The sequence below is a fragment of the Thunnus thynnus genome, chromosome 10 (assembly GCF_963924715.1).
Source record: "Thunnus thynnus chromosome 10, fThuThy2.1, whole genome shotgun sequence".
NCBI lineage: Eukaryota > Metazoa > Chordata > Actinopteri > Scombriformes > Scombridae > Thunnus > Thunnus thynnus.
The window spans coordinates 21,878,681-21,889,700 of record NC_089526.1 but is presented as its reverse complement, the minus strand read 5'-3'; the positions used below and the strand labels follow the sequence as shown (position 1 = coordinate 21,889,700).

The 11,020-nt window shown below is 38.8% G+C and overlaps 1 long non-coding RNA gene across 3 annotated transcripts in view; it reads right to left on the bottom strand.

Moving 5' to 3' along the window:
* Positions 1-517: 517 nt before the first annotated feature.
* LOC137191744 (uncharacterized) overlaps positions 518-11,020 on the bottom strand; it is a 116,375-nt gene continuing 105,872 nt past the window's right edge. For all 3 annotated transcript variants that reach the window (XR_010930439.1, XR_010930437.1, XR_010930438.1), the window contains 2 exons: positions 10,694-10,754; positions 518-3,797 (listed from right to left, as the gene is read on the bottom strand). This is a non-coding gene — a long non-coding RNA (uncharacterized lncRNA). The remainder of the gene's footprint in view (positions 3,798-10,693; positions 10,755-11,020) is intronic.

Sequence of the window (11,020 nt, the reverse complement as noted above, 5' to 3'; positions counted from 1 at the left end):
ATTGTTATTATAAGTGTCTGAAAAAGACCACCAAGAGAAATAAAATGTTTTTTGGGGTTTTTTTTTACCTTTCGCTTGATCCGGTCTGTTTCTTGTCGTGTCTCACCAAGTCTCACTCAAGGAGAAGTCTTGTTTTGAAATCTGGCGAGAGGTGAGTTGTTGTCGAAATCAGCTGAATATTCATCCATGACAGAGTTGGAGAGAGGAGTACCAGGAGGAGTTTGTTGTGTTGGAGTACAGAATTTTTGGCTGATTTCAACAACAACTCACCTCTCGCCAGATTTCAAAACGAGACTTCTCCTTTAGCGAGACTTGGTGAGACACGATAACAAACAGACCACATGCTGTTTTATGCTTTGCTCTCACTTAGTAAACCTGTTTCTCAATGTCAGACAGAACAGCTCCAAAGCCAGTCCAGACTGACAGAAGGTATGACAAACTGCCCAAGGAAATAATGAAATCACTTTACCTGACATTTAGATCCATGCAATGCCAGTGTAATCTACTGAATCACAAATGATTTATTAAATACTTTATTTTTATATAAAATTCAATTCCATTCAGTTCCAACAAAATAGCATTCACAGACATCAAATTGCCAATCAATTCCATACCATTCAATATGTATAGCATCATTTTGACTAACCCTCAGTCAATGCAATGAGTAATTCAAACAGTCTATGTCCACTTGTGAAGGCTGTTAAAGAAAACCGGCTCAGATCCACTTCCTGTTTTTTATTTACTTGTGAGACTTTTAGGTTATTTATCATCAGCATGTGCTGTACAGTGCAATATACCATTTGCACTGTAATGGTATGTCCCAAAGTCTTTGATTTTCCTGTCTGACAGACTGACTGGGGGCCCAGGGCAGAGGGAAAGGAAGTGTGATAAACTGTTCATGTAAGACATAGGGAGGCCCTGTCTAACCACTGTAACTGGGGTTAGTAACCACAGACAAAGATGGAAGCAGGCAGATAGGGAGGCCTAAAAACTGATCCCTGCAGGAGTTTTTTAGGGCTATCCCGGCTCTAATATTTGGTACTTAGCACTGGTATTTTGTTGAAAAACCATTTTCTTACTGTATATAACAAATATCATATGGCTGGTTTGAAAGTTTAAAGTTCTGAAGGTTCAATTATGTCAGGTCATCTCACATTATCTGGGCTATTCCAATATATTCAAAAGAGGTAACCAAATACAGTAACCAAATACAGTATGTAAATCTGCCAACAGTATTTTCAGACAAGGAAGTCAAAATTGGACAATTCTGAAAAACCCTGGGTTACCTTCAATGCCAACATAATTTTATATTCAGTACCAAGGTTTTAAAAATCCTCGTTTTCTATAATATCTGCAAATGGCATCCACAATATGCTTAAAGTGAGGGAAATACTGTGGTTATGGCAATTGTATTTTGGTATAGTTAACATTAGATAACTTAATGTTTGGTTAAGATCAGGGAAAGGTCATGAACAAATGTACAGAAAAAAAATCTTTAAAAATAGAACCTCCCCCAGGTGTGTTTTGGCCAACCTAATCACTCTCCAATCACAATGCTTTCTGTATGTTTTTTAACCTGATAGATTATCCAGATAGAGGTGGGACAAAGTCGTTGTTTTGCCAGTCACAAGTAAGTCTCAAATCTTAGCTAAGAAGTTCCTAATCAAATGTTTCCAACAAGTGTCAAGTCATGTTCAAGTCCTAGAACTTGTAGTTTGAGTCCTAAACAATTATTTCATTATGCGACCATCATCAAATTGAATGCCATTTAGAATTTTTAACTTAACAGTTACAGGTTTATAGTAAATTTACTGAAATAATAAATGCTTTTCTAAAATGTATTTATAACTTTAAAGACATTTTAAAACATTTAAAAGCAACATTTTCTGGTGTGCCTTGATATCACTCCAGAGACTAGGGTTTGATATTGTTTAATCATCTAGTTTTTAATCTCTTATTGAATCTATTTGTCTTCATATTTGAACATTTTTAACAAAAGTTAAAAATAACTCAAATAACTGAGATCTTGGCAGAGAGTGTAGAAGCACTTCATTTTTGAGTGGCAGTGTACTTAATGATCAAAACTCATATAAAACCTGATGAAGAGATGAGTAACAGATGAAATGATGATGGGCAACGATGGCTTGCTCTAAATACTGGAGGCTCTGATTCAAAATTATTCAGCTGTTCAATAAATGAAGTTTTAACTGAGAGATTCAACAAGTGAAATTGATGTGAAGCAGCTAGAACTTTTTTCAATAGAGTTAGTCTATGCTCTCTTGGTCTTATTAAACTACAAAAACATACCATAAAAAGCTAATGTCCAAGTCAAGAGTCACTGGTTTTTAAGTCAAAGTCTAGTTGCAGTCTTCTGATTCTGTCAAGTCAAGTTTGAAGTCACCAGATTCATGACTCGAGTCCACACACATCTGCCAAATACAGATACTTTAATGCCAGGTGTAAATTGGGTCATTAAACCACCATTCTATCGATAATACGGTGCTTTTTCAAGAGCCAAAGTCAGACCGTCTGGGTAGAAGAAAGACAGTATACATCTGCAGCCATCATTACTCCAGCACCATGCAGCCAGCCACTCATCTCTAAGCTACTTAGAAGGCTTTAAAGCACACATGTGGAAGAGAAAGACATTTTCTTCTTCTCTTGATGTTGAAGAGAAAGAGATACTCTGTACACTGCACCTTTCCTACACTGCTGGTAGATTCTCATATGACAAGTGTAATCCCACATTTCCATGAGTCTGTTGAGTAACCATTAAATTTTTTTATACAAGATTATATTACCTAGATTTTTCACAGAACAATACAATATTCATTAATAATCTATGCTGCGATGATAAAAATGAATCGTTGTACATATATTGTCACATGAGAGCCCTACAGTCTGGACATATTTCTCCACAGAGCTTTACATATTGTATGAGTACATGTCCTTTATGCTGTCTTTCTTCCCCTGCGACCAAATTGTGATCGTTACTTCTTAACAGATACAGTGCACATACAGTACAGTACATGAATGTGTTATTGTACCAGACACTAGGGTTGTCAAAGCTGTGTCACAATGTGAATCCTTAGATGCGAAACATTGTTCTGACTGCATTTTTCAAATCTACATACATGAAAAGCATTAGCAAAAATCAAGATCCCTTGAAGAAAAGCATGTACAGCAGTCTGGAACAAAATGTAGACTGCAAAGAGCAACATCTTCTCATGTAACAGTTAACATGAACAAAAAAAGGCTTTTTTCTACCACACAGACATATAGTAAAACACATGGTGGTGTTCTTGTATCATGCAAATACCATTGCCATTATAGAGCTATACATACAAACTCATATTTTTGATAATATATTTACAAAATTTCCAACAAGAGTTATCATGATTTGCACACAAAAAGCAGCATTTTCAAACTTCTTCACAGTCCGTAATTTTGCACTTCAAGTCTGTTCTCTTCCATTTTACACAAGTAACTACTGTATAGTGGTTGTGTGTTGGGGTCTGATTGCTACCAAAACGTGGGTGATGTGGGAGCTGCAGCTGCTGCTCCGCTATCGTGCTGCTTTCACTACACAGCCTGTGTAGACACTGTGTTGGGCTCCAGATCCACCAGATGTTGTTAATATATTGAAAGTTAAATATTTCAGTTTCAACTGAGGAAGTTATATGACAATGGAGATGACAAACAATAAGATGTTACCTTACATGTCACAAATATACATGCATCAAGCATGTTCTTCTCTTCATCTTGATCTTTCTACTCCATCCTCTTGCATGTTTGATCTGCATTATACACACACACAGAGAAAAACATATCTTTGAATGCAAGTAAATATAAACACAATCAACAAATCAGAAAAAAAGGTCATTATAGACAGAAAAGGGATTGCTAAAATGGTTGTGAATTCTTATAAGAACTATTGTTCATCAAAGCTTTATTTATTATTCTTCCATATGTTTTTCAATTGCGAACCACTTTCAGCTACAGAAACCATTCAAATATTAAATTTTCAGTTCTTTAAGGACATTTCTGCTATGACTTTTCTCCTTCCTAGCGTATTCCAGTGATTTTATATAATTTTTAAAATATTAAAACAGTGCCACCACCTTGTCAGTTATTACATGTATTACTTTTTGACTAATAACTCATGAACTGTGACATGTATCGAAACAATATTTGCACAGTGTTGTCCTTAGATTATGCTGATTCAATTGATATAGGCCACACCCATTTGCACCTGGAAAAATTTTCCGCCTTTTTGGATTTCTTGCTAAATGCATTATTTTGGTTCTGTTGGCACATAATTCATCTAATCTTCATCAGACTTTCTACATACCATATTTAGATGACCCAAAATGAAACATATGAGTTTGTCTTTGGGTATCACTTATCATTTGTCTGTAATTGGTTACCAAAATTTTGAAGGCGTGGCCTGATACACTTCATGGGATATAACTCTTCACTGCTAAGTTGGATTGCAACCAAATTTGGAAATGTTGAACATACATCCACACTGTACAAGGGTGTAACATTTGATGCAATTATACCCACAGGGGGCGCTACTGTAAAATTACAACATGATATTTCTACACTGGTACACAAATTATCCATGAGAATGTGCCTGACATATTGAAGAATGACACCAATAGTCCCACCTTGTGGCCATTAGTTGAACACCACCATATTACCTATTAACTGCCACATTTCTTAATATTCATGGTAACCAAATTCAGCAAAGTTGTACAGATGGGGATGTTCAACAAGTCTGTAGCATTTGATACAAATTCACCTGTAGGTGGCGCTACAAGATTTTAGAAAATTGCTGCAGATTTCTGTATTTTCAGCAATGTTTTGCGATTTATCTCAGCTATCATCATTCACATGCATTTTCCACAGGAAATGCATTTTCTAGTTGAAATATTGTTAAAATTACCACAAATGTATTTATATATTCACTGTATACTTGCTCTTGCTCATCAAGCACCCAGCTGAGTCAAACAGATTTCAGTGTGTCGGCACACTCAGATGTGTTCTGGTAACAGAGGGAACAAATATAAGCCACCTATGGCTCATGATGCCCTTATATGGCCGCAATATTTGTCTAGGTTTTGGGGGTACAGACTTGGGCCAATTAGAGCTGAGGATCATCTTGAGTTAACCAGACTGGGGCTACCTTTGGGCCAGTGTTCAGGATGAGTCTGACATAAGTCTGGTCACCAGGTGTACCAGATTTAGACTGCTTTTGGGCAAAACCATATGTGGCTAACTGAGCCTGTGCCACTGAAGTGGCATTTAACCGATAATCATTTAAAATCTCTTGCACACTTATCAGACTATAGGCAGAGGGGATGTACACAGTGGTTGACACAGGAAGGGGTACTTGCACAAGAAAAGTTTATTGCTGAATTTTATTGCAAAATGACTCACTGACATGCACTTATCTTTAACTTGCAGCCAGCATGAAAATGTGTTGAAACGACTAATCATTTACGGTAACTTTTGCTCCAAGCGCTAATATAATGTAACTCAAGACTCTGCACGCCTCTAGAGGTTTTGCTGCACTTTTCACCCTACGTGACCTAAGTGGTGTGAACTGACCAAACAATCAAACCTTAACTGTCAAACTGCCACCCATAGCCCCCTGCACTGCTGCTAGTGGGACTGAAAGCCTTGAAATTTACCTTATGTTGCCTTCACTATACAAATAAAGATTGCTGCAACTTTACTTGTGCCACTTTGCATTACACTGAAACTCAACATGGGATCTTTACTCAGGGTGTTGGAGAGTGTAGCTGTATCCTGAAACAAGTCTGAGTGTCTATGTGAAATGAAAAAGCCTTCATAAATCACTACTCTTTAATACTATATCATTAAACAGAAACTGACATGTAAATCACTAGTAGTCTATATTATCCCCAGCGGGTATATGTGTCTTGCCCTGTCAGGCTGTCTGTCTCCCAACATGTCAGACTTCACATCTGGATCACTGTTATTATGACAATCATAACATTTAACAAGACATGGTATTTTAGGCACTAATATGCAATATCCGAAATGGAAAGTCAGTGTCTTGTCAGAGAAGCTTACTGTCTAGATGCGCAATATGCCTTTAGATGTGAAAATATACTGTATAAGTAACATTTGACAACAGTGGGTTACACATTTGTGTCCCAATTACAAATTCCAAGTTGCATCTTTAACACATCTATTTCTTAATGTCAGTGTAAGCAAAGTGGTTCTATATCAAGAATTTAATTTATAATGATCTGCAAACTCTATTAAGTGTGTTGAGGAAAATAAAGCTACAATATATAACAACTATACATCTGCAGCCTCATATGAATAGGACCCATGCTGGGCTTGTAAAACAGGATATAAAGTAGGAGTCACCAAACTTAAATAGAGACAGATATTATGGATTATGCTTAGAACAGCAATTAGACAAAATTACCCACCAGACTGTTTCTCTCATATGTCAGACAGTCAGACAGGCCAACTATATCAGCGTGTGTCATCTAACAGTGAACATTCCAGTCGTGACTCACCATGACAAATCTGAACACACACACACACACACACACACACACACACACACACACACACACACACACACACACACACACACACACACACACAGAAAGAACAATTGCCTAATGTGCTAAAATGTATAATAGTTCATTGTTCACAGTTAATTATAATAGCCCTATCTAATCAAATCATCTTAAACATACAATCTGAGACTTGAGAAATTATAATGTGACACAACAATACAGTGGAGGAAACTTTATTGTCCACTATATGCGTGCATGGTCATCTTACAACAGTCCTTGTCATCATTTCTACGGTCACGCAAGACCAGTAATAGCGTTTGGTTTATATTAAAAACACATTGAACACATGATTTCCCACTCAGGAGACTAAAGAAACAAAAATAAAGGCAGTCACCCAATAAGCTCATATAATGATGATATTGAAGGAGGAGAGGAGAGGAGATGAGAGGAGAGGAGAGGAGAGGACAGGAGAGGAGAGGAGAGGAGAGGAGAGGAGAGGAGAGGAGAGGAGAGGAGAGGAGAGGAAAGGAGAGTAAAGGAGAGGATAGGAGAGGAGAGGAGAGGAGGTGGGAAGACAAAGAGCAAGCCATTGTGACAGGAGAGATTAGAGAAAACCCTAAAGACTTGAATTACATCCCCATCCTGCCTCTTTCCCTGCACTGTCTTCCTATACCTTCTGCTCTTTCTTTTTTAACTTATTTTGTTGCCTCTCTCTCTCTCTCTCTCTCTCTCTCTCTCTCTCTCTCTCTCTCTCTCTCTCTCTCTCTATACCCCCTCCCACCCTTTCCATTCTTTCTGTCAGTCTCTGTCTCTCTCTCTATGAGCAGACAGGCACAGACAGGGAGACTGTTGTTGTGCTTGCAGTCTGACACTATCAGCTCATAAATCCCTGTCAACAGCTTGTATGTCTCCTCTCCTTTCCTCCCTCTCTCCCTCCCTCCCTCCACTGGTGAAGGAGTGGAGGAACCCAATGACCTGCCAGTGAGGGTTTGACTGGCACAACCACATTGACACACATACACACACATGCACTGTACATGCACTGTACATAGACACAGATAGTAGATAGATAGATAGATAGATAGATAGATAGATAGATAGATAGATAGATAGATAGATAGATAAGCTGTGTCTCTATGACTCCCCCTCCCTCTGTCTCCCTTCCTCTCTCCCTCTCACTTTTCCTCCCTCCCTGTCTTTCTTTCCCTCAGGCAATGTTTGCCAGCAGACAGTCGTCACTGACAAGCGCTTCCTGTGGTTGGGGGTAAACACCTGGGTAATGAGGCCACACTACACAACAACCAAAAAAACACCCCACCAAGGTTCACAGCCCTCACTCACTACTCACTATGTGCCAGGATATATACTGTAGACACACAATCAGGTCATGCAGGCATATAGGGGCACACACACAGTCATGCACTGACACACATGCACACAAATCCTGCAGAAACACAAGCACAGACACGTATGCACATAAACACACACAGCCGTACGTGCATATGCTTGGCTCAGACTGCTAAACAAGCAGTGAGCCAGCCCAGCCATGTCAGCCAAAACTCAATATCCAGACTGACTGCAGTGTTAAAGGCACGCTGTAGTGAGTTGAGGTGAGGGGGAACGAACCGAAGTCAAGCTTCTTCTGTTCCCTCACCGTCACTAATAGTTCATCCTCCAAACTTAGAAACAAATCCCACTCCAAGTGTTGTCAGTGAGAAACTCAGTTTGAACAATTTTGCTGACTGACTGCAGTGCAAAGTTGTGCTGTGGTGAAGTGTGAGAGCTACTGCAACTGAAGCCTAGAGCTGTCAGTCTGACTGCAGTGTTACTAACACTGTTTGTCACCAGAGGAGTTTTCTTCTGTTGAATTGAGGGGCCATCCAATGACCAACCTCTTAGCCTTAAGCACATGTCTGCTATGACATGATAATTAATGTATGGGTGGCAACAAACTGTAAGAGACCTAATCTTAGGTAAAACTGTGGTTTTAATCGCCTTGTCAAACATGGCTTTCATATCATAACTGACTGTGGTAAGAAGATAAGTTGATAAGAGAAGTTGCACTATATGCACATAGGTAATTGCTCAGAGCTGCTTGCTTCTGTTTGCATTGCCAGTGTCAGTTAATTCTTCAGACTTAGGTTTTAACTCTAAACTCAGTGTCACCTGAATTTTGTAATGTGATGGAAGAGATATGCTTCTATTTTAATCAATACAGCTGTCTAACACAGGCAAGTTCATTTTCTTCCGTTTTAGGCACGTAACAACAGTGATTGCATGTGCTCCGAGCACGGCCAATACGCACGTGACCTACACAGTAGTACTGTAACTGAATGCATCATATGAATGAAGCTGCTGCTGCTGCTCTGCTAACATGCTGCTTTCGCTACGAATCCTGTGGTGACATTGTGTTAGTCTAGGCCTTTGACAACTTAAGAGAATTATTTCTCAGCAAAAAAGATGGGCAATTTACCCAACAACTGCAACAAACAATACATTTTCATGCCACTCTTATTCTTTGAAATTTACTGTTATCCAAATAAATTTTGTCACAACAGTATTACATCTTTCTGCTTCACTGCTTCAACACATTGAGTACATATCAAAGCCTCAAGAGTGTTTCATGTCAAAAGCACTAGGGTGCCAGTGATTCACTCAAGAATCATCTTATTGTGTTATCTCTGGACAATACAAGCCTCCATCTCATGTGTCATAGGAACAACAGGGAAGCCTGTGGTGAATCATCAGCCCTATCAGACTAGCAAAGCCTTTTAGTTTTGCAGAGGTTTAAATGTCCAAAGGACATCATGCAAAGGCTGTTGTGTTAACTGTTATTAACTTTGGCATATATTCTTGGTATACTGTAGGTGCTTCTGCATACACACATATGGTAGTGTGTGCATGGAGTGTGGTCCTGTGTGTGTCTGCATGTGTGTATGTCTGCGTGTGTGTGGCCCACACATGTCTTTGTGTGCAAAGGAAATGGCTGACAGTGAAAAATGTGACCAATTCTAATTTTAATTGCCAATGAAAAAAAGGCCTCAATATTTATGGGTTCTGTCCAGACGAACAGGGGGAGAAGGGTTTAAGCATGAAAGCATATTCCTTATCACAATTAAAAAGTGCTTTAACATGACTGCAACCCTTTGAAGTTAGATTAGCAATAATATTGGAGAGATTGGCCCTGACTTCGAACAATTGAAACTGAATGGAGAAAAAGAAATTATTTAACAGAGCCAAAGGTAATGCTTCCCTTTCGTTGTCTCTCTTTTTTTTTCCTTGAATAAGCCTCATGTTATTTTTTGATAGATTTCCTTGTGTGGAACCACTAATTTTTTTCTTTCTTTTCAACACGAAATTACTTTTACGTGACCATGAAAAAATATGCTTAGAGTCCAACCTAGGGACTTGATTGAAAGGACCAAAAAAAGAAAGGAAAAAAACTAATTTGACAGCACAGTCTGAGATCCACTCCAGCATTTGAGAGCTGGAGTGACAGAGAGAAAATCTTCCCAGTTGTGCATAAGGCACAGCTGTTGAAGAACTGTAATCACAATGTGCTTTGAGTCAACATAAGTATCTTGATAGTGAGGATCTGGAGCCATATAGGATCTGTGTGTACCAGTGATCTAATAACAAATAACTGTGGACTTAAAATACCTATGATTATAAGAAAAAAAATGCCATTCAGCCAGTCCTTACATAAGGATATACAAACCCATGGGAAGACTCACGGCTAGAACTAAGAGCTGTGTAATTAGAGAGAAAGAGAGGAGACAGAGAGAGAGAGAGAGCTTAACCCCGGGCACAGAAACAAGAAGACAGAGAGGGAGGGAGAGGTGACAAGGTTAAGAAAAATCCTCCCATGTTAACCTGAAAGAGAAGAGAGAGACGAACGAAGGAGGGCAAAACAGCAAACTCTGAGCAGCTGCTGAGGATTTACATGCTGTAAATTATTCATGTAATCAGCTGTAAGCACACAGAGACAGAGAGAGATGGAGACACAGACAATAAGAGGAAAAAAAAAATCGGAGTTGCAGAAAGAAAGAATGATAGGTGGAAACTGGGAGAAGACAGACAGGTATTGTATACACTAATAGACAACAAAGAGAGAATGTAACACTTACCCTGGCGGTCCTGTCTAGACTGTCTGTCTAGGTGATCTTTCTGACTCTCACTTTGCCACACCTGAAAGAAACAGTGACTGTGTTTACATGCGTGTGTTAGTCTCTGGTTACATGAAGAGCTTCTGATTTCTGCTTCCAAGTTATGATTGATGACTAAACATGAAACACAGGGTGATGAGTGGATTGATTTTTTTTTTATCTTCTCTGAACTGTTTGTCTGGTATAGCTTAAGACATGATGCCAAGGCTGTGTTTGTCTTATTAAGGGTTTGTCTACATGTCTACTTGAAAAGCCCACCACTATAATCTAAGTGTATTTAGCCTCTTT